Source organism: Podarcis erhardii (assembly GCF_964252035.2).
Source record: "Podarcis erhardii genome assembly, chromosome: 4".
Classification (NCBI taxonomy): Eukaryota; Metazoa; Chordata; class Lepidosauria; order Squamata; family Lacertidae; genus Podarcis; species Podarcis erhardii.
This window is the reverse complement of record NC_138508.1, coordinates 65613872-65640670: the sequence shown is the minus strand read 5'-3', so window position 1 is coordinate 65640670 and position 26799 is coordinate 65613872. Positions and strand designations below refer to the sequence as shown.

At 43.8% G+C, this 26799-nt stretch overlaps 1 long non-coding RNA gene across 1 annotated transcript; it reads right to left on the bottom strand.

Annotated features, from left to right (window-relative positions):
• Nucleotides 1-18276: 18276 nt before the first annotated feature.
• Nucleotides 18277-24936, bottom strand: LOC309340402. Its single transcript, XR_014155975.1, has 3 exons — nt 24883-24936; nt 22996-23037; nt 18277-19857 (listed from the first exon to the last, which is right to left on the bottom strand). It is a non-coding gene; the product is annotated as an uncharacterized lncRNA (long non-coding RNA).
• Between the last annotated feature and the right edge of the window lie 1863 nt (nt 24937-26799).

Genomic DNA, 26799 nt, shown 5'->3' with positions numbered 1-26799 from the left:
GAGCCAGTGCAGCTGGTAAAGCACTGGATGAATGTGATCCCGCGGCAAGGACCCCGTAAGAAGTCTCGCTGCGGTATTCTGCACCCACTGGAGTTTCTGAGTCAGCTTCAAGGGCAGCCCCGCGTAGAGTAAGGTTACCAGATGTCCGTGTTTCCCAGGGACAGTCCCCAGATTTACAAATCAGTCCCCATACAAATTTCTACCATTCCTACTACAGTTGAAAAGTGTCCCTGGATTCACTGGAAAAAATCTGGTAACCTTAGCATAGAGCGAATTACAGTAATCAAGCCTGGAGGTGACCATCGCATGGATCACTGTGGCCAGCTCGGGGCGAGAAAGGTAAGGCTAGGACTGGCAACAGAGGCGATTTTAGGATAGCATGACCAGTTTGGCCGCACTGGGCACCAGCACCACAGGGAGCGCTGCAACACTGATGTAGAATGGACCGTGAGAGGTAGGGGGTGCCAAATTTTAGTGTCACACCAAGTGCTGATAAAATTTGAGAGCCCAAAGTCTGCCACTGCTAGGAATATTCCCTTTCATTATGCATTGCAATAATCTAACTTAGAGGGTACCAGAGCATAGACAGAGGAAGATGCTATGGAGGGGCACTGATGAAATTGGGCTTTTTCAAGCAGTCCCACGATTGCATTGTTGTTGTTATATTCAAATAGCCATTCTCATACAGTTGTAAGATACCCTTTCTTTGATGGCTAATTCCATTAAATGGTTTCCCCTCCCCATATTTTTCCATTTCTGTAGGATCATGTATATGATGGCCATTGATCCTTTAAAACCAAACTATTCTCTGCAATATTCAATCTAAGCTTACAGGAAAATAGCCCATAGGACAGTTTTCAGCAGCAGTCTGGGTATGAAGATCAAAAATAATTTTAACTCTCTCCTGCCCCAGCTGTCTTAAAATTGTTCTTTTGATTTCATATAGATATACACATTGAATGGTCTTTTCATTATTACCAGCCCAGCTGATGCTTAAAGGATAAGGCTTCTGTTTCATGTAGTTTCTCTGCCAACCAATATATACGTGATGAAATGTATACAAACAATACATCGTCTTGGATTTATTGCCTCCTTTGGATTCTGTGACACACGAAGCACTGTAAAATAATCTGTTAATTAAACTCCAGACGTGCCCACAAGGCATGTAAGTAAACAGTATTATTCTAGGTTTACAAAAGGAAGCAAACAAGAGGTCTCAAGAGACTTACATAAGATAACTTGGGCAGCTTTGCACCTTATGAGACGTAGCAAAAATTAGGAGCATGAGTGCGCTCCTTTCTTCTGAATATTGTAAAGTGTGGCAAGGGAGCTCATATATAAGCTCACACAGCTGCATCTATGCTGATATACTCAGGCCTGGTCATGGATTAACATTTATAATTTACATCTTGAGTGGACTTGCTCATTGTCCGTGAAAGAAAGAAAAAACCCTGAAATGTCATTTGGTACAGTCAGAATGTTGCCGCTAAAATCTTTATTGGGACCAAGTGTTAGGATCATGTGACCCTTTTATTATAACATCAACAGGGGGGAGGCCTGTAGCTCAGCAGTGGAGCATCCACTTTGTCTACAGAAGGTCCGAGGTTCCAATCCTGGCACCTCCAGGTAGGACAGGAAATGTGCCCCATCTAAAATCCTGAAGAGCCACTGCCAGGAGGTGTGGACAATACTAAGTGACACAGACCAATGACCAGACTGGGTAGAAGGCAGCTTCCTGTGTTCCTATACAGTGGCTGCTTATTCATTTCTGAATGGAATTTGAAGGGCTGGTAATCACCTTTAGAGCTCCAAGCAGCTTGGGACCAGTGCCAGATTTATGTACAGTGGTACCTCGGGTTACAGACGCTTCAGGTTACAGACTCTGCTAACCCAGAAATAGTACCTCGGGTTATGAACTTTGCTTTGGGATAAGAACAGAAATTGTGCTCTGGCGGCGCAGCGGCAGCAGGAGGCCCCATTAGCTAAAGTGGTACCTCAGGTTAAGAACAGTTTCAGGTTAAGAACGGACCTCCGGAACGAATTAAGTTCTTAACCCGAGGTACCACTGTATAAGCTAAACAAACTATAGCCTAGTGCCCCACTCTCTTGGGGGCCCCAAAAAAAAATTAAAAGGGGAAAAAACTGGATGTACATTTCTAAAATATAAGATAAATATAAGATAAAAAACAAATAACATAAAACCTACCCACAGCAACAGTGTTTTGTGTTGTGTAGGCTCCTATGATGTAAGTAATGGGCCCCGCCTGCTAGCCTGCTCCCTAACATATCACTGGTTTGCTCATTTCTATACATAGGGTGCCTACATTCTGCATGGACTGGTTCTTTTGTTATGTGCAAATGGCTTTAGATACCTTTTGGGTCCATAAATTACCACATAGCATATTTTCAACACAAAAAAACAGCGACAATTTGTTGTTGACAAAGGACAGCTGGACATATAAAGGGCCCCATTACCTTCAGTAGCTTAGGGTCTCAAACCTAAATCCAGCCCTGCTTGGAACCAATCTGTTTGAAGGACTACCACCTCCCAGGTGAATCCCATCTTCTAAGATGGGCCAATATGGCTCTCTTCCATGGGCCATTGCTTTGTGGGGTATAGCTTTCCCTAGATGGAAATCCCTGTGCCAAGAGGTTAGATCATCTTCCCCTTTATCTGTGCTCCACCAGCATACAAAGACTTTACCTTTCCAAAGAAACTTTTTGTTTTTAAGAACAGTTTATCAAGACTTTCCACATCAAAGAAAAACAAGCAAGAGAGCAGCAAAAAAAACTCCGAGCACATACACCTATAATTTGGTTACAGCAAAACAAGCATGCAACAGAAAATCCCCCACAAATCTACAATCCATAACCTATGCACAAATAAGCATTGCATGAAACACCTTTGATTCTGTTATTGTTTAATAATATTAATTGTTCACTCTGGCCCGTGTGGTTCCATTTTTCAATGCTAGTTTTAGACTTGAAGTGTACTGATACTAATCCATGATTGGATTATTGCTAATTTTATTCATGATTTTACCTTGTGTTCAGAGGGAAAGAATGCATCTTTCCCCCCGACAAAGACACACGCACACTCCTCCACCCAACACACATATGGAGCCCATGCAACTCCCCACTGGGTGTTTGGTGCTGGGAGGTCATGTCCAATCTGTGCTTGGAGAAAGATACAAGAAAATCAGATAACCATAAAATAGCTTTGAATACATATGACATGAGGAAAGGGTAGCGAAGGAACAAAAGATTTTATATGTCTAGAAATGCCTTAAAGAACAAACTGATGAACAGAGGGAACAAACTGTTCAGCAAGGCTTCAGAGGCAATGACAGAGCAGACTTAGGAGACACAGCAGAAAAACCCACGGAAGTTCTAGATGAGCAAGTGTTTACGGCTGATAAACTCATATGTCCAGTTTATTAGATATATTTTTACATGTGCCAAACCTAGAGCTTCGTCCTTCAGGAAACTTCCTATTTTGTCAAGTACATTATTGTGAAAGGAAACATTTCTCATATATAGGACAGCCTTCATACTGCTTGGCTCAGCTACCTGCACTGGAGACAAGATTCACTACAGCAAAGATAGCCAGTGTGGTGCCCTCCATATGTTTTTCTGAACTACAACTCCCATCAGTCCCAGCAAGCATGGCCAAATAGTCAAGGATGGTGGGAGCTGTGGACCAACAACCTTTGGAGGGGACCACATTGGCTACCACTGCACTATATACCCTATATATACTAGATATGATAGATGATAGAGATAGATAGATAGATAGATGATAGATAGATAGATAGATAGATAGATAGATAGATAGATAGATGATAGAGATAGATACTATATATATCTTGGGGCCCTGTGAATACACACACACATACCCTATATGCACTTCAAGGACTGAAGAATACTTTCAGCAAGGCCATTTGCAACTTCCATAACAACTAAATTTACATTATTATATCATCTGCCTGAAAGAACTAAAGTGTGATGGTGCTGAGCCAAAAATAAATTCTGTACATCTGTTATTTACATTCAGAGAACAGTAAAACTAAATACATTTTAGGTATATGGCAGTGTAAGTCTGCAGATATTTATTTACTTGATATTTAACTGTTAACCAGAGTCTCCCTGCATGACTTACAGAGGTCAGTAGTAAGACAATAGTGAGATATCAGACTTGTCATTCCCAAAGGGAGTAAGGGATGTAATATCTTTCTCTTCCACACCCACCTCCAATTTCTTCCCCACTCCGCCAGGCAAAACTGACAATCTGTAAATAGTAAGAGAGGCAGCATTTGTTTTTCATTTGTTTATCCCACACCTCCAGCATAAACTTATGTTAACAGAGTGGCTAGGAGTATAGTTAAAATATAATATAATTTTAAAAGACAAAATATAAATTAGCTGCTGAACAACAGCAGTCCAGTAAAATAACCAATTAGTCATATTTCATATGGTTGGGCAACTTGTGATTTTTCTGGCAAACTCACAGTCTACAAAATTAATTGGTGGCCCTGTGAACTTGAATAGATCTGCTTTGTGGATTTCTGGCTCAGTGCTGGCATCCCAGATAAGTTTTCTTCGGCAAGAACTCTACTACCCTACGTGCAGAACTATCCATGGTACTGAAAAAATAAATGTCTATATTTGTTCCATTTGTGCCTCAACTTTCCACAGAAGCCATAACCACATTGGGAGATAGGCTGAACTGTAAGATTGTGGTTTTCCCAGCAGGAATGAGTAGCCTTGACCCTCCATTCTGATCATTAACCAAGCTGGCTGGGGCTGATGGGATCTGGAGTCAATCAACATCTGGAGAGTCACAGATTTTCCATCTCTACCCTAACTGAGACTTTCCTGACCCAGTGCCTTTCAGATGTTATTAGATGAAGCTCCCGCCTGTCTGACCATTGGCCATGCTGGTGGGGGTTGAAATCTAACAAAGTCTGGAGGGAGCACAGCTTAGGGCAGTGGTGGGCTTCCGATATTTTAACCAAAGTTTCCCATAACCAAACTAAATCCCCTACTAGTCACTGTACCACACTAGCTCTAGTCAACTACATATTCAATCAATTAATACAGTGGTACCTGGGCTAAGAACTTAATTCGTTCCGGAGGTCCGTACTTAACCTGAAACTGTTCTTAACCTGAAGCACCACTTTAGCTAATGGGGCCTCCCGCTGCTGCTGCCGCCACGCTGCTGGGGCACAATTTCTGTTCTCATCCTGAAGCAAAGTTCTTAACCCAAGGTAATATTTCTGGGTTAGCAGAGTCTGTAGCCTGAAGCGTATGTAACCTGAAGCATATGTAACCCGAGGTACCCACTGTACTGACTTTTTTCTGTTGTTGGTTTTTTTTAATCCACATTCCAGTTCAGTTATATTTGTTTTCTTTTTCTTTCTTTTTCATGGTCACTGAAATGGCAGCAAACTGAGAAGTGGACAAACAAGGAGGGGAAGAAACTTGTCAATTTCCTTGCAGCAAGTTATTTGTTTCCCACCAAAACTATTGATTGCAGGTTGTGGTCTGAGGTTAAGTGTTCTTTTCTTTGAAGAATAACATTTTGACTTAAATTACATTGTTGACTTTGTGCAGGTAGGAAAGAACAAGCCGTCATGCCATTTTGCCAGGTAGCTGCTTTAAATCTCACTGCGTGGAAGCCACTCAACGTGGTGAAAGCCCAATATTTGTGTGCATACAGGGCTTCCCCTTTCCTTTTGTGATGCTGCAGTGTGAGCCATTCATGCACAGCTGCTCACCATGCAGAAAATCTGGTTTCCACTCTGCCACACACACACACACATTTAGAGAAGGATTTGCAGTGATATGTCAAAAGGCTGAGGTTGCACGTGGTGAACACGGACATCATACCATCCTTGCCAATGAGCCTGCAAAACATTTATTTGCTTTACTAGCCCAGTAAACAAATTGCTGGGACGCAGGTGGCGCTGTGGGTTAAACCACTGAGCCTAGAACTTGCTGATCAGAAGGTTGTGGTTCGAATCCCCACGACGGGGTTAGCTCCCGTTGCTCGGTCCCTGCTCATGCCAACATAGCAGTTCGAAAGCACGTCAAAGTTCAAGTAGATAAATAGGTACTGCTCCGGTGGGAAGGTAAACGGCGTTTCCGTGCACTGCTCTGGTTCACCAGAAGTGGTTTAGTCATGCTGGCCACATGACCCAGAAGCTGTACGCCGGCTCCCTCGGCCAATAAAGCGAGATGATTGCTGCAACCCCAGAGTCAGTCATGACTGGATTTGTTTACCTTTAAACAAATTGCTAAGGAAACAAATTGCCAGAAAACAGAGTGAGTCTATCAATGGTTATTAGCTAAACCAGGGGTCAGCAAACTTTTTCAGCAGGGAGCTGGTCCACTGTCCCTCAGACCTTGTGGGACTATATTTTTTTTTGGGGGGGGGTGAACAAATTCCTATGCCCCACAAATAACCCAGAGATGAATTTTAAATAAAAGCACACATTCTACTCATGTTAAAACACGCTGATTCCCGGACCACCTGCAGGCTGGATTTAGAAGGCAAATGGGCCTTAGTTTGCCTACCCAACTGCCCCTTGCTAAACGGATCTCCCCCAGCCAATTCAGAGGCAGCCTACCAAGGGACCATGGGAGAGGTCTGCTGCCTGCTTAGGCCCTCCCCAAGGTTGGTGGCTGCTGAGGACTTCTTGTGGACCCCTGATTTAATCCAGCTTTGCTGTTGTTCACTACTAAGGGAATCTGGTAGACAGCAATGGAACTGGGAGCACAGAAATGGCAAGGTGTTTGATTGGTAACATGGATTAGTCTTCCTGGCTCCTCTAAAACCAATAGGAGACATGTGGGTTTGTCGTTTTCATTCATTCTCTTCAAGCAGCAAGCAGTCTGGACATAAGGGGAAATCATTTCTGTCTGGAGGGGAAGTAGGAAGGAGCAGGGAAGCAAGGTGAGCAGTAAAACAATGATATCACCCAATATCACCTGAAATCTGAGCTGGAAGTTCTAAGGCAACAGTGCTCAGCAACACAGAAGTGTCAGCAAAGACCCCCCAGAATACATCAGATGCTGTCACAACCACTCCCCAACTTCACCCAACAGCTGCCGTTCCCAAAAGCAAAACCGATGGATGATCTGGGAGGTCAAAATAAAATGATTGGGAGCCTGGGCTCAGCACATGAACTCACATTTCACTACTCCTAGAATCATAGAATCATAGAATCATAGAATCATAGAACTGTAGAGTTGGAAGGGACCCTGAGGATCATCTAGTCCAACCCCCGGCAATGCAGGAATATGCAGCTGGTCCATACAGGGATCGAACCTGCAACCTTGGTGTTATCAGCACCATGGTCTAACCAACTGAGCTATCCAGGCTCAAAAAACATAGTGCCTCCCTGTCGGGGAATCGAACCTTGGTCTCCCGCATGACAGGCGGGGATACTCACCACTATACTAACGAGGAACCACTCTAAATTCCTGATTTAGAATTTTGGTAACTGGAGCCTTCATAGTCCTTTCGGGGGAGGAGGGCCATGATATAAATTGAATAACAGCTTTTTAAGCCTCCTCAAAATGTTTTTCCATGTAGGATAGGGGTAAAGTTTGTGGAAACTCAAGCTGGGGGTACTGTTTGTGGAAAGCCAGAGCTCCCTTAGGTGCATGCAATGGCTTGCACAATCCTTTGGCATCAGCATTAATTTTGAGATGATGAAAGATTAAGAAGAAGGGTACTTTTCATGATTATTCACAGATTTAATAGGTTATTTATTTTGTTAACTATCTCAGTGGGATTTGGTTTATCACTACTGTGCAAATTTTTGGATATGTGTTTCAGCTACAGTCTAGAAAGAATAGTACTTTTCTTGAAGGCATGACGCCTCTATTTTAGATTAATTAGTCTCTCTAAATATACGAGCAGCTGTTTGATACAAATTCATGCCCTTGACAAAATATTTGCAGTTAGCACTTTCTATAAACCCCTTTCCTTCAGCTTTCTCTCTCTTTCTCTCTCCTATTTAACTCTATTTAATTAACATCAGCCAGAATGGGCCTGCCTTCGAGGCGAACCTGTTATGTTATCTCGTCTGCTCCTTTCCTGCCTTTCAAAATATAGCATGAAAGCTCTAAATTGACTTGTCTTTTTGGATTAGCTGTTACTTTTCAGTACATTGGGACCATTTTAGGCACATGTCGGAGTAGGGAAAAGCACATACCACAAGCCTCTTGTTTGTTTATTGTTATTTCCATGAGTTTTCTTTAATTTGTTTTATTGCTATTCATATTGTTGAATATTCAGGAAAATCCCCTTTTGACACAAATCATTATGCATCTGTTAGCAGCTGGGTGCAAATGGCCAACTCACATGCAAAATGGTTTGAGATGCCGACAAGAAAGACAAGAAATAATATGAAGAGGGAAATACAGCTTCAGGGATAAATCCATATTAATATGATGATAAAAGCTGTAGCCTAAGGAGCTCTGAATGCATTTACTCTCTTTTTTTGTCCTTGGCTGTTTTGCATAAGGCTAACTACTGTGTTTACACCTGATTTACTGCAAGCCTACTTTGTCACTAGGCCTCAGGGGCAACTGTCAGAGCAAGAATTCTTACGCCATGTTCCAACGATCATCCTAGCAGCTAGCGAAGCTCATTCTATCCCTACAAATGGGAGGCATGTCCACAAAGTAGCTCCTGGGTCAAGGAACTTAAGAAGCTGCAAGTCAAGGCCACCGGCCCATCTAATTGGCATGGCAGTGACTCTCTAGGTTTACAGACAGGGTGTCTTTCTCTGCTCTACCTTGAGACACTGGAGCAGAGCGAGCTTGGGACTTCTGGGTTTGTATTCAACATAGTGGTAAAATTTACATTTCATGAGGGCAAGGATTTCTCCCTCCACCAGGGCACATTCTCCCCCTCTTCTAGTCCTGCCCACCCCTTAAATCTGTTAACCTTCTGGGGCAGATTTGGGAATGTCCTCCCTGTGGAGGGAGGAAAGGCCACTATTCAGGAAAGATGTGCCATTGCGTCGGCTAGGATTGGGTGTAAGGGTGAGAAGGAATGAAAATGTTCATGCCGTCGTTTTCTAACTTTTCAAAGTTCCATAGGAAGATCAGCTCACATTTTGAGAACCCTGAGACTTAGTAAGTAATGATCAGGGTACCAGCAGCTTCTTTCTATATTGACACGGTGGCAGATGCGTAAAAGCCACTAAAAAATAATCCACACGTAAGCCCAAGTGTGCTTTCTATGCCGGCATGTTAGCAAATGTAATCACTTGCGACCAATGCACTGAAGTCCCATTACAATGGTCTGCTTCTGGTCTGCTTTTCCAATCCGCCTGTGTTAGTGGTGCAATCAAAGGATCTCCAATCCAATTTTAGCATGGTTGCTGTCAGAGAAGCAGCTAATGGACTGTCTCGGAGACAGACCGTGAAACGGCATTTCTCACCACCTAGGGCATTCTTTGCCAACAAACACACACCACACAACCGTATTCCATAACAGATAAGTCACAGCTACTTTCCCTTAGTAATCACCCTGAATCATTAAAGAGCTGCCAATGAATGACTACCAGCGGTACCCAATAAAGAAGCAGGTGCTGGCTGTCTTTTTATATACTTATTTAAATGGGAAAAGGGGAGAAACCAAAGTGGGACAGCTAAGGTTTTGTATACCGTATTGCAGAACTAGCTGCAGGATAGAAAGCCTTTTTCAGAGAATCATCTTTATTTTAGTGTGTGGGGTGAGGGTGGAGAGTGACAGGAGGTCTTTCATTTCTCCCACTCAAATAAAAGGTTGCAAGTGCAATTTTTAATTTGCCTGTTGCTGGGTTGGGGTTGCAGGGGAGGCATGGAAGACCCAGATAAACTCGAACAGTGAAAACAGGACTGCTAACATCAGAGCAAAGGGGGCCTGTGATTTGGGTAGCCTTGTGTCCTATGTGGTGGAAACAGCTCTCTCTGTGAGGGGGCTTGTATTGGAAGAGATGTCCTGTCCTAGTCCTAGTCTACTTCTAAAATAATGAAAGATGAGAATGGTGAGCAGGAGGGGCCTTGAAGTGGCCCAGCGTACATCTGGATAGCATTCTGAAGAGGCATAACAGATCCCCAGGCCAGAGGCTTACCTAACACAATGTGATACACTACCGGTATATGTCTGTTAAAAATATGGTGTGTTCCTTCTAATGGCTTTTCAATGCAGGTGTCCACCCAATTGACAAAGACTGACCTGCTGGGAGCCTGAAGGGCCCTGCCCTGCTTCTCTCCACCTGGCTTGGGGCGGGGCCTGACAGGTTCCATAAAGGACTGCTGCCGTTGCTGCTTCTGAGCAGAGAGGGCCGTTTTTTGTTTCGTTTATAAATTGCTGGGGGTTTTTTACCTATATCATTTTAAACTGTGATATTAATGTTCTATTCTTAGTGTTAGATTTTGATTTATGTGGAAATTGTTTTCCATTTGGTTGTGTACTTTTTGATGTGTTTTACTTATTGTTGATGACTTCTGTTATATTTGTAATTATGTAAATCTTGTCATGTTGGAAGCCACCTTGAGCATTGTTTTAACTATGGAAAGGTGGCATACAAATAAAGCGATGATGATGATGATGACAGAAAGTGTGTAAGGCCTAACACAGTCATTAAGCCAGGGATAGGAAACCTCAGGCCTGGAGGGCCAAGTACATAACTTCCAGTATGAAGCGAACCCAAACCAGGACACCATCTTCTGCGGCTGCACTCCCATGTGAGTCATGTGACCTGCACAAGAGCATGGCCCCCGAAAATATTTTTATTATTATTATTTATTGAGTTTATATAATGCCCTATACCTGGAGCGGTTCACAGAAAGGATCGCTTTGGGGGACAGCAATCTTCTGCAGCACCCCAAAACATGTGTTTTTGAGTGCCATGCCCAAAAAAGTGCAGCCCAAAATTATGCAAGGCTGTGGCAGCCATTTTGGCTGTTGTCCTCTTGCGAGAAAAAATGGGACATCCCTTTTTTCCAGGGTGGTTGCAAATACAGCCCTATGGATCTCTCTATCTGGTCCTCATAGCACTCCCCAGCAGTGGCGTATCGTGGGGGGTGCAGGGGGAGCCGGCCGCACCGGGCGCAACATCTGGGGGTTAGGGTTAGGGGGCGCAAATCCACGGGTTAGGGGGCGCAAATCCACGGGTTAGGGGGCGCAAATTACTTGCCTTGCTCCGGGTGCTGACAACCCACGCTACGCCACTGCTCCCCAGAGGCCCTGCTTCACACAGAGAGTGTTTTTGTCTGCCTGGAATATGCCCTCTGATAATGGGCCCCTCCACATTGGTGTTTTACTGCAGATGTATTTTGCAACATGTTCTTGACCCAGTAATAGTGCATTAGTGGTGGATTCATTCTCCTTCAGTTTGTTCTGAGATGTTTCCCCAGTGCTACCACATTATTGCTGCTCAGAGGGGCTATAGCACAACAAAAGTGGAACAAAAATAAACTAGAGGATTGGGGTGGTTAAAAAAAGAAATTGTAGGAATTCATCTGGAAGTTATGGTATATACACAGAATGGAAATGAAACAGAATGACGCCCCAAAAGCTTCTGCAGGCTCAGGTTTGCATGTGACCACCCTGATAGCATCACAAGCACAAGTCACCATGAATGTGCAACAGAAAGGACATCTGGAAGGGCCCAAGGTCTCTTGCCTATCTGTCTGGAGGATAGTGTCAGTGTGTATAGAAACTAGCTTTCTATACAAATATGAGATTTACATCATTACTATGCCCATTTTTGCCCCCAGCAGCATGTGTCCCTAGAAAGGTGTCCCAGAAAGGAATGCAGCCATCTTATCAGAGCCAGCCAGCAAGGCCAACTAAGTTAGAGTCTCGAATGGTGTATGATCCCAAAGGACTTGTAGTAGGAGCAGATGGCAAAACAAGGGTGGGAAAATACAAAACTAAAGTGATGAGCAGCGGCTAGATTCTTCTCTTATAGGACCTTCATAAATGTATAGTGGGTACATTTTTGATGAACATTTGTTTGCAGACAGCACTTTCTTCTCAGAACCTCAGCTTTCCACCCCCAAAAATTTCTCTAGCCATCGTGACATCAGCTATAAAGATTTAAAAATGTGATGCCATTGTGCCTGAAAGGTTGAGAAACAAGGTAAATGGAAAGATAACTTGATTATCTTGATTCTAAATCCAATAATTTCTAACATGATCTCAGAAGCCTACTTCTGAACACGCAGAAAGATTGATTTGAGAGATATCAGTACTGCACCCTCTTTTGGATGACTGTCAGGAAAACATATTCAACCCTGGAATAGGTGAAGTAAAAGAATGCAGCACGTTAAACACTGCAGTTTCCCTGCATTCATCCACCATCCTCATAGTATGTATGGTATGCATCCCCATACAGAGGCTTGATTTCACTGTTTAGGAATCAGCATCTGCATGCAGGAATGGAGATATGCTTAAATAGCAAATTTCTGAAAAATGAAATGCCCACACAATACATGGTAACATTTTCAAGCTTCAAAAGTCATTAAAGTAGTACAATGGAGGTGTGAAAGGATGAGTAAAATCCACTGGGCACATGCAAATTTTATGCCAATTGCATTTCACTCATGGAAAAGTGCCAATGTTCTCAGTTTGGGACATACTCTTCCAACTTTGCAGTAAAGATCAGTGTTAAGTTTCAGACATCCTCATCGTCTTCCTTCCAAAATAATCATTCTAGAAAGAACATCTGTGATTGAAGCCACAAGGGAGCATGGGAATTTCCACAGTAACAAGAAACTTCTAGTTAGCATTTACAGAACTATATCTGAGGACAAATCCTTTCCTTATCATAGGTACTTGCCCTTCACTGCTGCACTTCTAAATGTGAACATAATTGCTTTGTTTCAGAGTGCGAACTACGAACTGGAATTTCCTGACTGAACAGCGGGTAGCCCAGGACACTTGCTGGTGGCCCAAGATTGATTTGTGCTCCCCCCATTCATGAAACAATAGAGAAGTAGAGGAAAAGGAGTCTTTGGTTACTTTTACTTATTGGGTTATTTTCAACAAAAACATTGTACTTGTGCAAGAACTTCCACTTGTGCAATGAAACCACCTTCACCTTTCCTCTCCCCACCCTGCTCCAATTCTGCTGTAGAGTGTTGGGAGAACCCCTGGAACAGATTGGGGGTAAGGAGACAGAGGGGAAGTTGTACAAGCGGAAGTCCTGGCATGAGTGGTATGGTATAGTTTGGTTGCATACATCTGTCTATAACCGTAACCCTTCCACCCAAAGGATCCCATTTCATTAAAAAACAACATATCAAAAAATGCTTAGAAACCTGTATAAAACCCAAACACACCACTGTATTTTTAATCAGCATTGAAAACTTCTTAAAAATCCCATTTTGCTTTTGGGTGTTTTAACGGTACTTTGTTTTCTTCATAATTTTATGCATTGCCGTTATTTTAAAGGTACTTAATATTGCTTTATGTTATTGTTTTAATGACTTGATATCTTATCACTGTCATTTTCCTGAATGCTTTATAAGCTGCCTTAGGAGGGGAAGCACCCTAAAGGTGGATTCTAATACATATATAAAATAAATCCAGAAACTAGAAATCAGGATAATTATCCCATGTTAAAAAAAAACAGCATTTACTGCATCAAATGCAGCCCTTTTAAATATAAAAGAAAGATAAAAATGAAAATCTATGGTGTTTGCACATATTTATAATAGTCACTCACCTCAGGAGTGCCACAAGATCACAAATGAGTGCAGAAACAACTGAGTGATAACCTGCCTATTGAGGCATGAGCTACTTCACAAAGAGGTATGAGAGCCCTTGTTCCATTTTATGTGTTAATTGCATGCTGAATAAGACAAAAAGGTGTGAATGCTCCACATTCATCATCCATGGGTGTTAACTTTATAGCTTTTGCTCTGCTATCAGCATCTCAATTGCCTTTTAAAAACACTGGTCTGGAACCTCTTCTACCGCAGAAAAACCTCAAACAAAACAAAACCCTTCACGTAGCCTAGCTGAGCAAAAAAGTTTGGAGGGGGGTGGTCTGGTATGGCCACATAAGTTTTGTCTATATGATTATAGACTTGAGTTTCCTCACGGAAAAGAAAAGATGGGGTATAAATAAATATATTATCATCGTAATAGCGAGATATTCCAAGAGGGCCATCTCTACTTCACCTGCCAATATGCATGGTAATATGCATGTAAGTGTGGGAAAACCAAATGCAGATCCTTGATCACCTTTTGCTTTGCTTTATTTATTTTTGTATATATTCAACAGATTTATATGCTGCCTTCCTTCCCACTAAGAAAAACTAGTCCCAAGCAGCTAACAATATCACTGTTGTTGTTGGCTATGAAGCTTGTTGGGTGACCCTCAGTGACCCTAATCAACCTCCTAAAACTAGAAGAAGAAGAGTTTGGATTTGATATCTCGCTTTATCACTACCCGAAGGAGTCTCAAAGCGGCTAACAATCTCCTTTTCCTTCCTACCCCACAACAAACACTCTGTGAGATGAGTGGGGCTGAGAGACTTCAGAGAAGTGTGACTGGCCCAAGATCACCCAGCAGCTGCATGTGGAGGAGCGGAGACACGAACCCAGTTCCCCAGATTACGAGACTACCGCTCTTAACCACTGCACCACACTGGCTCTCAGTGGAGAATAGAGCAAGTTAATCTCACTGATGCTGCTTTGAGGGAGGGCAAGGTCCTTGTGTCACAAGCACAGGCAAAGGACTGCACTCCTCACTTGGGGCAGTTCACAAGGTGCATTTTGCTAACAATGGTGCTGTCAGGGGAGGATTTTAGCGCGGAAGTCCAAGGCCCCACTCAGCAGAATGAGGAGGGCCCTCAAGCCCAGCAGGGACAGCTCAACACATATGTACAACACTATATAAAGTAGGCTTGGAAAACCTTGGGCCTTCAAGATATTGATGAACTACAACTCCCATCATCCCTGGTTATTGGTTATTTCCTTGGGATGATAGGAGCTGTATTTTATCTGGAACATCATGGCCAAAGATTCCCCACACCTGCTCTAAAGAGTCTCACCACTGCTCCAGTATGACCACTGAGTCCAGAATCTAAATATTTCCCAACTAGTTACAGGTAAGTAGCCGTGTTGGTCTGCTGCAGTTGAAACAAAATAAAATATTCCTTCCAGTAGCACCTTAGAGACCAGCTAAGTTTGTTATTGGTATGAGTTTTCGTGTGCATGTATCTGAAGAAGTATGCATGCACACAAAAGCTTATACCAATAGCAAACTTAGTTGGTCTCTAAGGTGCTACTGGAAGGAATTTTTTTATTTCCTAACTGATCCACTATTCACTACTGTCAGGGCTGGTTCAGCTGCAGGTCAACATGGAGACTCAGAGACGAGCTGTAAAGTTGATTCTTTATTCAAGGAAACAGAATACAAGCAGAGAAACCACGGCGAGACTGGCTCCAGTAAAACTGTTGCCAGAACTGACCATCTGGGCCTTCCACTTCCCTCTAAGTTTCCTCTCCATCCGGCTGTTTTCCCTGCAATCTTAAACTCTGCCGGGGCAGGGTGAGGGCTGCACTATCTGTGCTTTTTGTTCTGCTACGTGCAAAAATCTCTCAGCCCTTGGAAACAAGTGGAAAGGGGAGCTGAACACAGCAGAACTGGCAGGCTCCTGTGAATCTGTTACAGCTTCAGCCCCCACAGCTTCTCTTCTTCCTCTCATTCAAGCCTGTTGCTTGTTTGGCATCCAACCATACTGCTTGCCCTTCAATCTCTGACCTGTCTTCTGTGTCCCACTGCCAGTCCCCTGATTCCAAGCCTTCCTCTTCCGAGGCTTCCCTAGGGGGTCTTCCAGCGGGAGCCTCCCACCATTCCTCATTGTCCCTAAAGCTCAAACCAGTTTTTCAATTGCGATAAAGTAGAAATCTGGCCCTACCAACCGGCCTAATATCCACAAAAAGGTTTATCAAACTAGAGTGTCTGGCCCTACTTGAATGTGTGCCAAGTTTACAAAATGGAAGGTAGTCATAGGCGTTTTGTCTGAGCAGACAATGCTTTCTAGTCAGAAACAGAAAAAAGGCAGACGTGGTGTATTTTCTGCAGGCTGCTGCATTGTACAGTCTAACCTTTTCTCTGATCTCTTAGCAATCCTGATGGAAGTTGAAGAGACAGGGGAATTTCAGTGCCCAAAAAACTTCTCAACAGTCCTGAGTTCTCAAAAGTATTCAACTTCCTTAACTAGAGCTGAACTAAAATTTCTCAGGTGGCTTTTTTTTCCTGAGAAAAATTGTGAAGTTCTTCTTTTGCTCATCGCCCCCAGAAAAATAAAGGTACTTTGCAGAAATTTCTCCAAATATTTTCCATCACTTTTTGTGGCAGCTGCCATTTTCTCCTGCATAACGCCCTAGAACAATGCTAAATATGGCACGTTGCAAAATGGTGGCCAAGCTGCCCACAGAGTTGCTGCTGTCGCTGCTGCATGTAGCAGAAAAATGAAATAAAACTTGGGACAGGGGAGGAGAGGAAATGAAAGAGGTTGTGCTACTAATGCTGCTGCTGGTAAGCCCCACCCTCAAGAAACTGATGGATAAATTGTTCTTCAGCAAAATGGTCCCCTCGGTTTCTCTGCCCACAAATAAGGGGCATTTTCAAGAGGCCATTTTTGCACAGCCCAGCCGTAACATTATTCTCTTCAAGATATGCATCACCACACTTACTTATCTACACTTCCTTATTGTGTTACTTCTCCTAATACTATGGGGGTAGGGTATTTTGTTGCTGCTGTTGTTATGTTCTGTATTTTGTGTTTTTATACTGTAAACTGCCCTGTGATCTTTGGATGAAAGGCAATGTATAAATAAATAAAATCAATTAATTAATTAATATTAAAAAAACACCAAGAGCTATGTCACTCAAGCCATTCCCATAAGGGAAAAAGTAACATAAGAAGGCCTTATAAGCAATTCAACTCACATGCCTGGATTCCTGTCTTTTCAACACCAAGGGAAGACCTTTTTATTTTCCCAGGCCTTTTAATTATATGTTTTTAGTGCAATTAAGATATGACCACTAATTGCTTTTCTCCCTTACTGGTTTTTAATATTGATCTTGCTAGTCTGTTTTTCTGCTGATCTTGTGCTGCTTTTATGCTGCTTTCTAGGTTTTCTGTTATTTGCATTGTGATAGTTTTAATAAGATTGGATTGCATTTCTGTATCTTATTGATCATTTTAAATCACCCAGAAGACTTGGTTGAAGAACAGTCTAGAAATGAAATAATATAAATTAAATAACATCTGGTGATGCTTCACTTGTGGTGAAATCATTTCAGCTTCCCTTATTTTGCATTATTTACTGCTTGCCTTCCATCCTTTGCCACGTTTCATACTGTCAGACTTCTTCTTCCCATTCCCCTCATCTCACTGCACTGCCATCTCTGCATGTTCTTAATTAGGTTTGTAAGGTCTCTAGGAACAGGAGATGTCATTATGTGTTTTGTAAAACATTGTGTGCATCTGCTAAGCAATACAATGAATAAGTAATAGGAATCTTTTTCTTTCTTTCTGGAAGTTAAAAACTCCATTGCCATTTAAAGACTTTCTGTTTATTAACCACCTTGCTTTTAAGTAATTTATTAAATCAGTTAAATTTAAATATAGTCTCCAAATCTGAGTACCTTTCTTGGTATCTGCTACTTGTTATATGAAGGACCTGGCAGGGACAAGATTTGACAGGTAACAAGAAGTAACATTGACACAATGGAACCAAGTTTGAGGAAGTTCATATTAATGATACTTTCTGTTTCCTGTTACTGCCATTACGTCCCCGGGTTACTTATAGCAGTGTTTCCGAACCTTGGGCCTCCAGCTGTTTTTGGACTACAACTCCCATCATCCCTAGCTAGCAAGACCAGTGGTCAGGGATGATGGGAATTGTAGTTCAAAAACAGCTGGAGGCCCAAGGTTGGGAAACACTTACTTATAGGACTCAAGACCCCACAGATAAACCATGAACAGGCTAGCTATTTTGTTGCAAAATGTAAAGTAGATTTTCCCTCATATATTTTCTTTCCCTAGCCCACCTCATAAGACTAGTTCACAAAGGAAGGAACTAGATTTTTCTCCCTCAGGCACTGAGTCTCTTGCCTGTGCAGTTGGCAAGCGCCATGCACCAAACACCTGTAAGCCTCCTACAAGATTCCACCACATGCAGAAAAAGAAGGGCAGATCCATTGACCTGCTATGTGCATACCTAGACATGGGCAAAGAAGGAATCCTGTAGAATTATCCACACAGGAGTTTTGCTTCCTCGCGGGCAACATGCAAAGCACAATGAAGACAAACAAGTCTCTTTCTATGATTCTTTTTGTATACATGCTATCCTCATCTTAATACAAGGGTTCACACTGAAGCAGTACTGGATTTAGGATGGTGCGGGTGGATTTCCCACACAGTGTGCTGAGCCGAGGAGTTGCAAAATTGAGAAGATCCATAATTGAGAAGATACATTTGGGGGCACCAACTTTTGGTCTTGCACAGGCTGCCATATAACAATAGATCACAGTGGCACCTTGGGTTACAGATGCTTCAGGTTACAGACTCCGCTTACCCAGAAATAGTACCTCGGGTTAAGAACGTTGCCCCAGGATGAGAACAAAAATTGCACATGGGTGATGCAGTGGCAGCAGGAGGCCCCATTAGCCTAAGTTGTACCTCGTGTTAAGAACAGTTTCAGGTTAAGAACGGACCTCCAGAACAAATTAAGTTCTTAGCCCGAGGTACCACTGTACCAAAGTCCATGCCTTGTGATTTGCAGCAGTTGGTATACAGAGGGATACTCCCTTCTACAGCAGAGGTAGAAGATAGCCATCATGACCATCATTGATAGCCTTATCCTCTATGACAGCCTTATGCTAGTTGGATGATTCTGAACCCTGTTTGTACATAGGAATGTGTTAGGAGGACAGATCGTGGCTGAGTGATAGAGCACAGGCTTTGCATGCCACAGAGGTCTCGGGTTCAAGTCCTACTGTCTGTCTGGCACAAACAGCAGATGATGGTAAAGACCTTTGCTTCAGAACCCAGAGAGCTGCTGCCAGCAGAGCAGACAATATTGGGCTAGATCAGAGTTTCCCAAACTTGGGTCTCTAGCTGTTTTGGGACTACTGGTCCTGCTAGCAAGGGATGATGGGAGTTGTAGTCCAAAAACAGCTGGAGACCCATGTTTGGGAAACTGTGGGCTAGATCAGGGGTAGGCAACCTAAGGTCCAGGGGCCGGATGCGGCCCAATCGCCTTCTCAATCCGGCCCATGGACGGTCCGGGAATCAGCATGTTTTTACATGAGTAGAATGTGTGCTTTTATTTAAAATGCATCTCTGGGTTATTTGTGGGGCATAGGAACTCTTTCATTCCCCCCCCCAAAAAAATATACGGTAGTCTGTCGCACCACATGGTCTGAGGGATGGTGGACTGGCCCATGGCTGAAAAAGGTTGTTGACTCCTGGGCTAGATGGACTACTAGTCTGACCTTCCCGTTAACTGCTAGCCAAAACCTTTAGTTTCTTGAATTCATTGGAACGACAACTGGAGCAATTGCTTTTGTTCCTAAAAACATAGCAATTACCCTCAAACCTAGTCATATGCGCTATGTTAATTAACAGCTGCATATTCAGCAACATGTCATTTTTATTTAAGCACAATATTAATTTAACCCATAAACTGTATAGAGTGACAAATGCTAAATGCATTCTAAGACAATGATCCTGCCACTTGCATTTCTGAAAAGGAAAACAAAGACATATACCCTTGACTTCTGTGACTGCATCTTTCCACATCTTGCTCATTAGCATCCAAGCCTGTGAATGTTAATTGGAAATTTATTGAGAGGAATTAGCATATTGATACAGTGGTAATGAGAATTAACTATGAATTAATTATGAAAATTGATACACTGAGGTTATCTAACGCTGAACATCAGAACCTGGCAATTGAGAAACTGATTGGCTATTAGACCTCTGTTCAATAGGTGCAAAGAATCGTCTAATGAGGAAACAATTTTTTTTCCATACCGGAGCAAAAGCTGTGCCACTCAAATCACTGGATATTTTGTGAATGGCTTTAATGGGCACTGGATCTGACATGCAATATGTTGCGCTTTAATTTGCTGAGACAAATCTATGTTAGCGTACTTGGTAATAATAATGGTTTCATTTGTTTACAACAGTGGCTCTCAGTGTCGTATTGTTGGAAGAACCCTGGGGAAGGAATGACAGATGGATCCACCATGTCCATAGGAACAATTATGGAACAGACCTGCTGCCGTCTCTCCATTTTTCCTCCCTTACCTGTCTCCATAAAAGCTTTGTTTTCTTTATTTTCTATTATTCCCTCTCCTGTCTCCTCACCCCCCACATCCTATTCTCCTTCTTGTCATATATCCTTAGTGAAGTAATCTTTCCTTATTATAGGCCCCGCGGAATTCAAATCTCTATATGCTTTCTAAGGCGCATCACCCATTGAACTCAATGGGACTTATTTCCAAGTAAACATGCAGGAGAACAAATGCTTTCTGCCGTGTCTCCCATCACATTTTGAACAACCACGGTTAGCTATACGTGTTTCATACGTTCTAGTGCTTTGCTGATATAATATTCTGTGGAGTGAGTCTCTGAAGCATGCGACTCTTAAGATGTGATTACATTAGCACACTTTGCCTTTCCCAGAGATGATAAAAGTGAAGTACAATAAAGGGGTTGGAGCCCAATCATGCTAATGATACATTCACACAACCACTTCAGCACACCCAGGCTGTCATTCAGCACACACAGAGGTGGTCATGTGATGGTTCAGGAAACCATACAGAAACTGGATTTCGGTCAGTGTTATCAATCATGCTTCTTTGGACTTTTGTATTTTTTCTTCAAATCATTTCACAGAACACATGGGTCAGCCCTCTAAAATGTACCAAATTCCTTCTCTATGATTCGTAATGATGCTGTGTTTGTTTATAAGAGTCAATACTTATAACTTAAATATTGGGTTTTTGATGGTGTGCTGATCTCATCTTAGTTTATGCACGAACAGATTGGGTAATGGGCAAGTTCATTCCACATGTTCCCTGAAACACATATTCTGCTGGTCATGCGCTCCGCAACCATATGTGAGTACATGTGTATGGCCTCTTCACTTGGCCATCAGACACATTTGCAGAGAGTAGGGCTTGCCAGTATCAATGTGTGAAGGTAGAATGTACCAACACACAGAGAGAGAGAGAGCATTCACTGTGCTCTGTTTCCACTAATATGCACAATTTTCTCTTAATACACACATTTTTGTAACTTGTTTAGGTTGGAGAACTGCATTACAAAATTTGGAAAACTGCAGATTTTCAAGGACAGCTGTATTGGGGGGCATGTATTATTTCTCGATGTGTAAATAAAGTAGGTTCATGTTACAATGTGAACTGAATTGAATTTCTCTTCATTCTCCATCGCTTGTCAGGTCCAAAGGTTTCCTTCCTCCAACACAAAGACTTTCATCCATCAGAAGAATGAAACCTTTGGATCCAAATTAGACAAACTACAGAGTGTGAAATTTGTAACGGAAACCGTCAAAGTTTACTTATATAGTATCACCGGTACACAAAATGTTTCCCTGAGACAAGCAAAACAGATTAACTTGGGGAAAGGGGAGAATGTAACAGTAACAGGCACTTAAGACTGTTTTCATGAAATGTATTCATTTATGATACTGATACTTCTGATACTGATACTTCCACTTTTATCAAGAATAAGGGGGCTTACAATTCAGAAAGGTACAAATTAACAATAAAACAAGAATAAAATTATATCAAATGTTAAAAAAACACAAAAATCTGCAAATGTAGAAGTGCAGTCAAATTTTCATTAAGAGCAACATACTTGGCAGGGTCTACTGGAATAAAAATGTTTTTGCTGCCTGTCAAAAAGTAAGAAGAAAAGGGTCCGGTACACCTCTCATGGGACTGTTCCAAAATCTGGTGCCATAGTAAAAAAAATGATTACGCATCCTAAGAAAAAACCTAATGCCACCTTTGCCAACCTGATACCTTCCAGATATTATGAACTACAGTACCCATCAGCCCCAGTCAGCACTTTGCTGGCTGTGTGTCATAGGAACTGTAGTCCAAAACATCTAGAGGGCACCAGGATGGTGAAGACTAGGCTAGTGGAAGAAATAGAGAAAGATAGCTAATCTTGTTTTATTTATTTATTATATTTTAAATGTGTGCTACAAGTTAGATTCCACGTATGAGACAGTGGCACTCTAGTGTCACATAGGCTGTCTTCAATGAAAGCATCTTACAAATATTATAATTATCATATATTAGTATATTCCTATTTTATTTGTATGTATATTAAACTGAAATCTCCATTGCTATTTTCTGTGCAATTTTCATACTTCTGAGTTTCAAGTTAATTTTCTTACTTTAGCCTTATCTTATATTTATCAAATCTAAATTAATCTATTTCTCATCAGTTATTTGAATACTGATAATTCTGCTAGTTAACTTTTTTCAAATCCATCTTCAATTCTTATATCATGCTCTTTGAGCTTACTGACTGATAACTAGAGCTACCAACTACATCCATCATTTGCAAGCAAGCAATCTGGAGATAGATCTGGAATTAACAGAAATCTCTAAAATATTTAATTACTTTTAAAGATCTTCCATACAAAAGTCTTTATATTTCCTTAAGTAAAAAAAATAGCAATCCTATAAAGCCATAGAGCCTATTTAAAAATTATTTACTAATGAAATCCATTATGTTCTCAGAGTAAAATAATTGAATTATGTGGGATTTACTCCCTATTAAGTATATTTAAGATTGTACCTAAGATACAAGAGATTAATTTTAAGATTAAACCTTATTTGACATATTAGCCCACAGAAAGTATGTACACACACACACACAGAAATACAGATATAGTCCAATAAATATTGGATTACATACCCCAAGACTGGAACACTTCTACACATGTGGTGATCCAGTTCCCTATAAGACAATTGTGGAATTTAGTATTTGCTGAAACTGATAAAATATTATGACAAAATGTGCCTGCACGTTTGGTCATGCTCCACTAGATCAACAAGACAGCTTGAACAAAGACTTTATTTTTTTTAGTTGTTCACTAATAACAGCAATGGGGTCATGAAGAGTCGGACAAGACTGAACGACAACAACAATAACAGCAAACAAAGAACAGGAAAGGGGCAACTAAATCCCAGTATTGCCATGTAGAAATTGCCATGCTGGAAAACATGAAAGAAGTGAAGCTAATCCAGAAATATTGTATGTTATCTGGCCTTCTTTCCTAAGTTATATGTCAAGTATGAGCAGACTTTAGGCTTGCAGGATATACTCTATTTCTTGTAGTAGAACCCAGAAGTTCAACAACAAGAACCAGGTACTAAAGGGCAGAACTACCGTACATACTGAGAGGAATCACTGATGCTAGTGGGGTTTAGCTGATGCATCAAAGCTTAGAAGTATCAGGCAGTTGTGAAGGCCCCAATCACTCAGGAGATGCAGCAGCACCGAGAAGTCTAGGCACCATTGTGTAGGGAAAGCCTGTTCTCTGTTTGTTCCTTCCCACCTCTGTGCCATGCACAGCAATAGCCACACTTCCGTCTCTCAGTCGGATGGCAAAGTGTTGCAAGGTAGCTGGTGCCCAGGTGTCCACAAAAGTGGTTGGTTGCAAGGAGGAGTTACCATTGTTGCTCACCTGATCTCTGACTCTCAGAGGTGCAACAGGTTGGGTATGCCCAGGACACAGAGGGGAGGAGTGCAGGAATCCAAGCAGGGAGAGTTGGCTGCTTGTGCCAGAAGGTGCCACCTCTTATTCTTCTCACTTGTGTTCCCCCCTCCAGAAGGTGCCACGGTAAGAATTTGGGAAAGGGCCACAGCTGAGCAGGCCTGCTGCTCAGATCACACCCACTTTCACTGTCTCTTTCTCTCAATGTAGAATAAGGCTGGAAGACCTAAGAGAGCAGTCATTACAAGGAGTGGCTGCCACAGCTTCTGACATATACCACGCCCTCCCCTCTTTCTGAGGAGAATCTGCTTGCTCATTCACTCTTTGCCAAGGAGAGCTGAGCCCAGCGAGTGAGCAGGTAGAGTGGACAGAAGCAGTGATGACCACTGCTAGACATGCTAGGCCCAAACCCCACTGCCCAGAGGGAGGACCTTGAATGAACAGCTGCATCTGCCCACTTGCACAACCAACTTCTCCCAATCTTAGTATTTGGGCCCAATCCTAACTGCTGCACCACCCAGAGAAAGAACAATGGGCACAGCTGGATGACAGCAAATTTACACTTCTGAGCAAAGTGCCACAGGGAGGTAGGGTGGAAATGTTCTAGAAATATATAAGAGCCAACTCCTTTCTCTTGGTGGGGAGGACTGGGCCAACCCAGAGCCCACCAAAGGCATATTGCTAAGGGTTCCCTTTAACCTGAAATTGGGCACAAGATTCAATATCTGGGGTTAAGCCCAGTACCCCATTTCAATTCCAGACGCATCTAGATTGGACTGGGAATGTGAATCTGAATCTGAATCCCTGGAGCGCTGCTGCCGGTCAGTGCGGACAGCACTAAGTGAGATGGATCAATGGCCTTGCTTGGTCTATAAGGCAACTCCCTATGCTCCTGTGGGGAGAACTGGCTTTCATTGAAACTCGATGGTCTTTTCTGCACATCCTTTCCTGGGAGAGCTGCCCTTTCGCCACGGCTTCTCGTCCCGCCCCTTGTTTTGGGGCATTTCCATTCATCCCAGTGACCTCACGGTTCCTTTTCCCTGGCGGGATTCCAGAGGGCTGAGTTGCTCCTTCCGCCCACCTACCCAGGCGCGCGCGCCCGCGCCGGCGCTCCTCGACCCCGCGAACTCGCCCGCCTCGTCGCGCCCCCTTCGAAGGAGAGGGGGAGTCGGAGACAAGCTCCGGGCAAAGGGTTAAGGGCACCGGCTTCACGTTCTTAATGGGCATGTGCGCAGCACTCGCACATGCCCATTTAGGCTGGAGACTGGGCAGTTTCTGCTCTCGCACAGAGAAGAGCGTCGAAGCAGCAAGGCGCGGAGAGAGAGAGAGGGGGGGGGGCAGGCCGAGTCGGCGAGAGGGAAAAGGAGCCAGAGCGAGGGGAGCGGGGACGCCGGCGGAGAGGGAGCTGGAGGAATTGCCCAGACGTCCGTGGCTCCTGGCACCGGGAAGCGGCGAATCCCTTCGCTATGCGCTGACCAAGAGAGAAGAGGCGGCAGCTTGACACCAATGAAATACACAAAGCTGTATCTCTGCGCTGATCCGGGTCGCGAAGCCAGGCGGGAGCCGTTCGCCCCGGCGGGGAGCAGCCCTCTGCCGAGCGCGCTTCTTCGGGGACTCCTCCGGAGGTGAGCCGGGAAACTTTGCCATGCGCCACGTCGCTGCCAGCTCCGCGCCCGGCTCCCCTCGTTCCCAGAGGCGGCTGGGCAGCTCTTTCGCTCGGGCGGCACAAGCCGGCGGCGCCGACATGGAGCTGACCTGAAGTAGCCTCGGGTCGCCAACAAAGCAAAACAAAAACCAAGTCCGGGGGGGGGGGATCCAGTCCTCGGAGCAGAAAACCCCGAGGCGGGCACGAAGAAGGCGGGGAGCCAGCCACCTCCCTGGGTGTTAAGATGAGGAGGAGGATTCGTCCCTGGTGATTCGCAGTCGGCGATCGAGACTTCCAGCTAAGTTACCTATCAAGGTTATTTTAAATTCGTGTTATTATTTAAAGAAGACCCTCCCATCTTGGTTGTGTTTCCTGCAACCCCGTCGGATCCTCGATTCGCGGGAGAGAGCCAGCGGAGATGGGGGCGAGGAAGCGCTGCTTCGCCTAGCCGCCTGCTCCCCGCCACCTGGGCATTGGCTAGTCATTTGTTCAAGCTCAACAACTGTCATGAAAAAGCCGCGGAGGAAACTGCCCCTGAACTCGCTCGCAAGTGGCGGCGGCGGCACCACCACCAGCAGCAGCGTGTGCTTTGAAACGGCGAGTTTCTCCCCCTGGGGCTTTTGGACTGAGGAAGAGGCGAGTCTCTTTCCTGTCATCCTTTAGAGTCGCGGGTGGGGGAGGAAACCCATTCATTCAGTTCTGCAGGTGTGTAATCAGCCGGAGCCCCACGATCTCCTGTGGATCTACAACCGAGCAGCAGCAGCAACAACAACAACAAATCGCAACACCCCCCAAAGGATCAGGGGTCGAGGGCTTCTGCGTGCGAAATTTTTATTATTATTTTTAATATAGAGATCTCCCTCCCCCATCCCTGCCCCCCACCATCTCTCTTCAAGCCGGGGAGCTGGAGCTCCACTGAGATTAGTCAGCAAGTGTGTCAAACCCCCACTTCGATCTACACACACACACACCCCTCTCCTGGACCAACAAACAAAAACACCCCCTCCCCAAAAAGAGGCACCCACCCACTTGGCTGGGCAGAAAGCGCAACCACCCTCCGGAGAAACAAAGAGGTGTTGCCACCCATCCGATCTGGGTCTCCTTCCTCCCCCCCCCCCCCCCGTTCTGGGTGTTGCTTCCTCGGCGCCGTTGCCCTTTTCCCTGGAGAGTCTTTGTTGCTGTTTAAAGTCAGACAATGAGGCGCCGGGAAACTCCCCTCGGCAGCCTCCTGGACGGAGGCGAGCAGCTCTAGCGCCCGCCGTGCGCGGAGAGGCTGGAGGGGAGCGAGAGGCAGAGTTGCCTGCCCCTTTCCGCCCGGAGGGGCAGCTGCCGCCGCCGCCGCCTGCCCGGGCTCCCC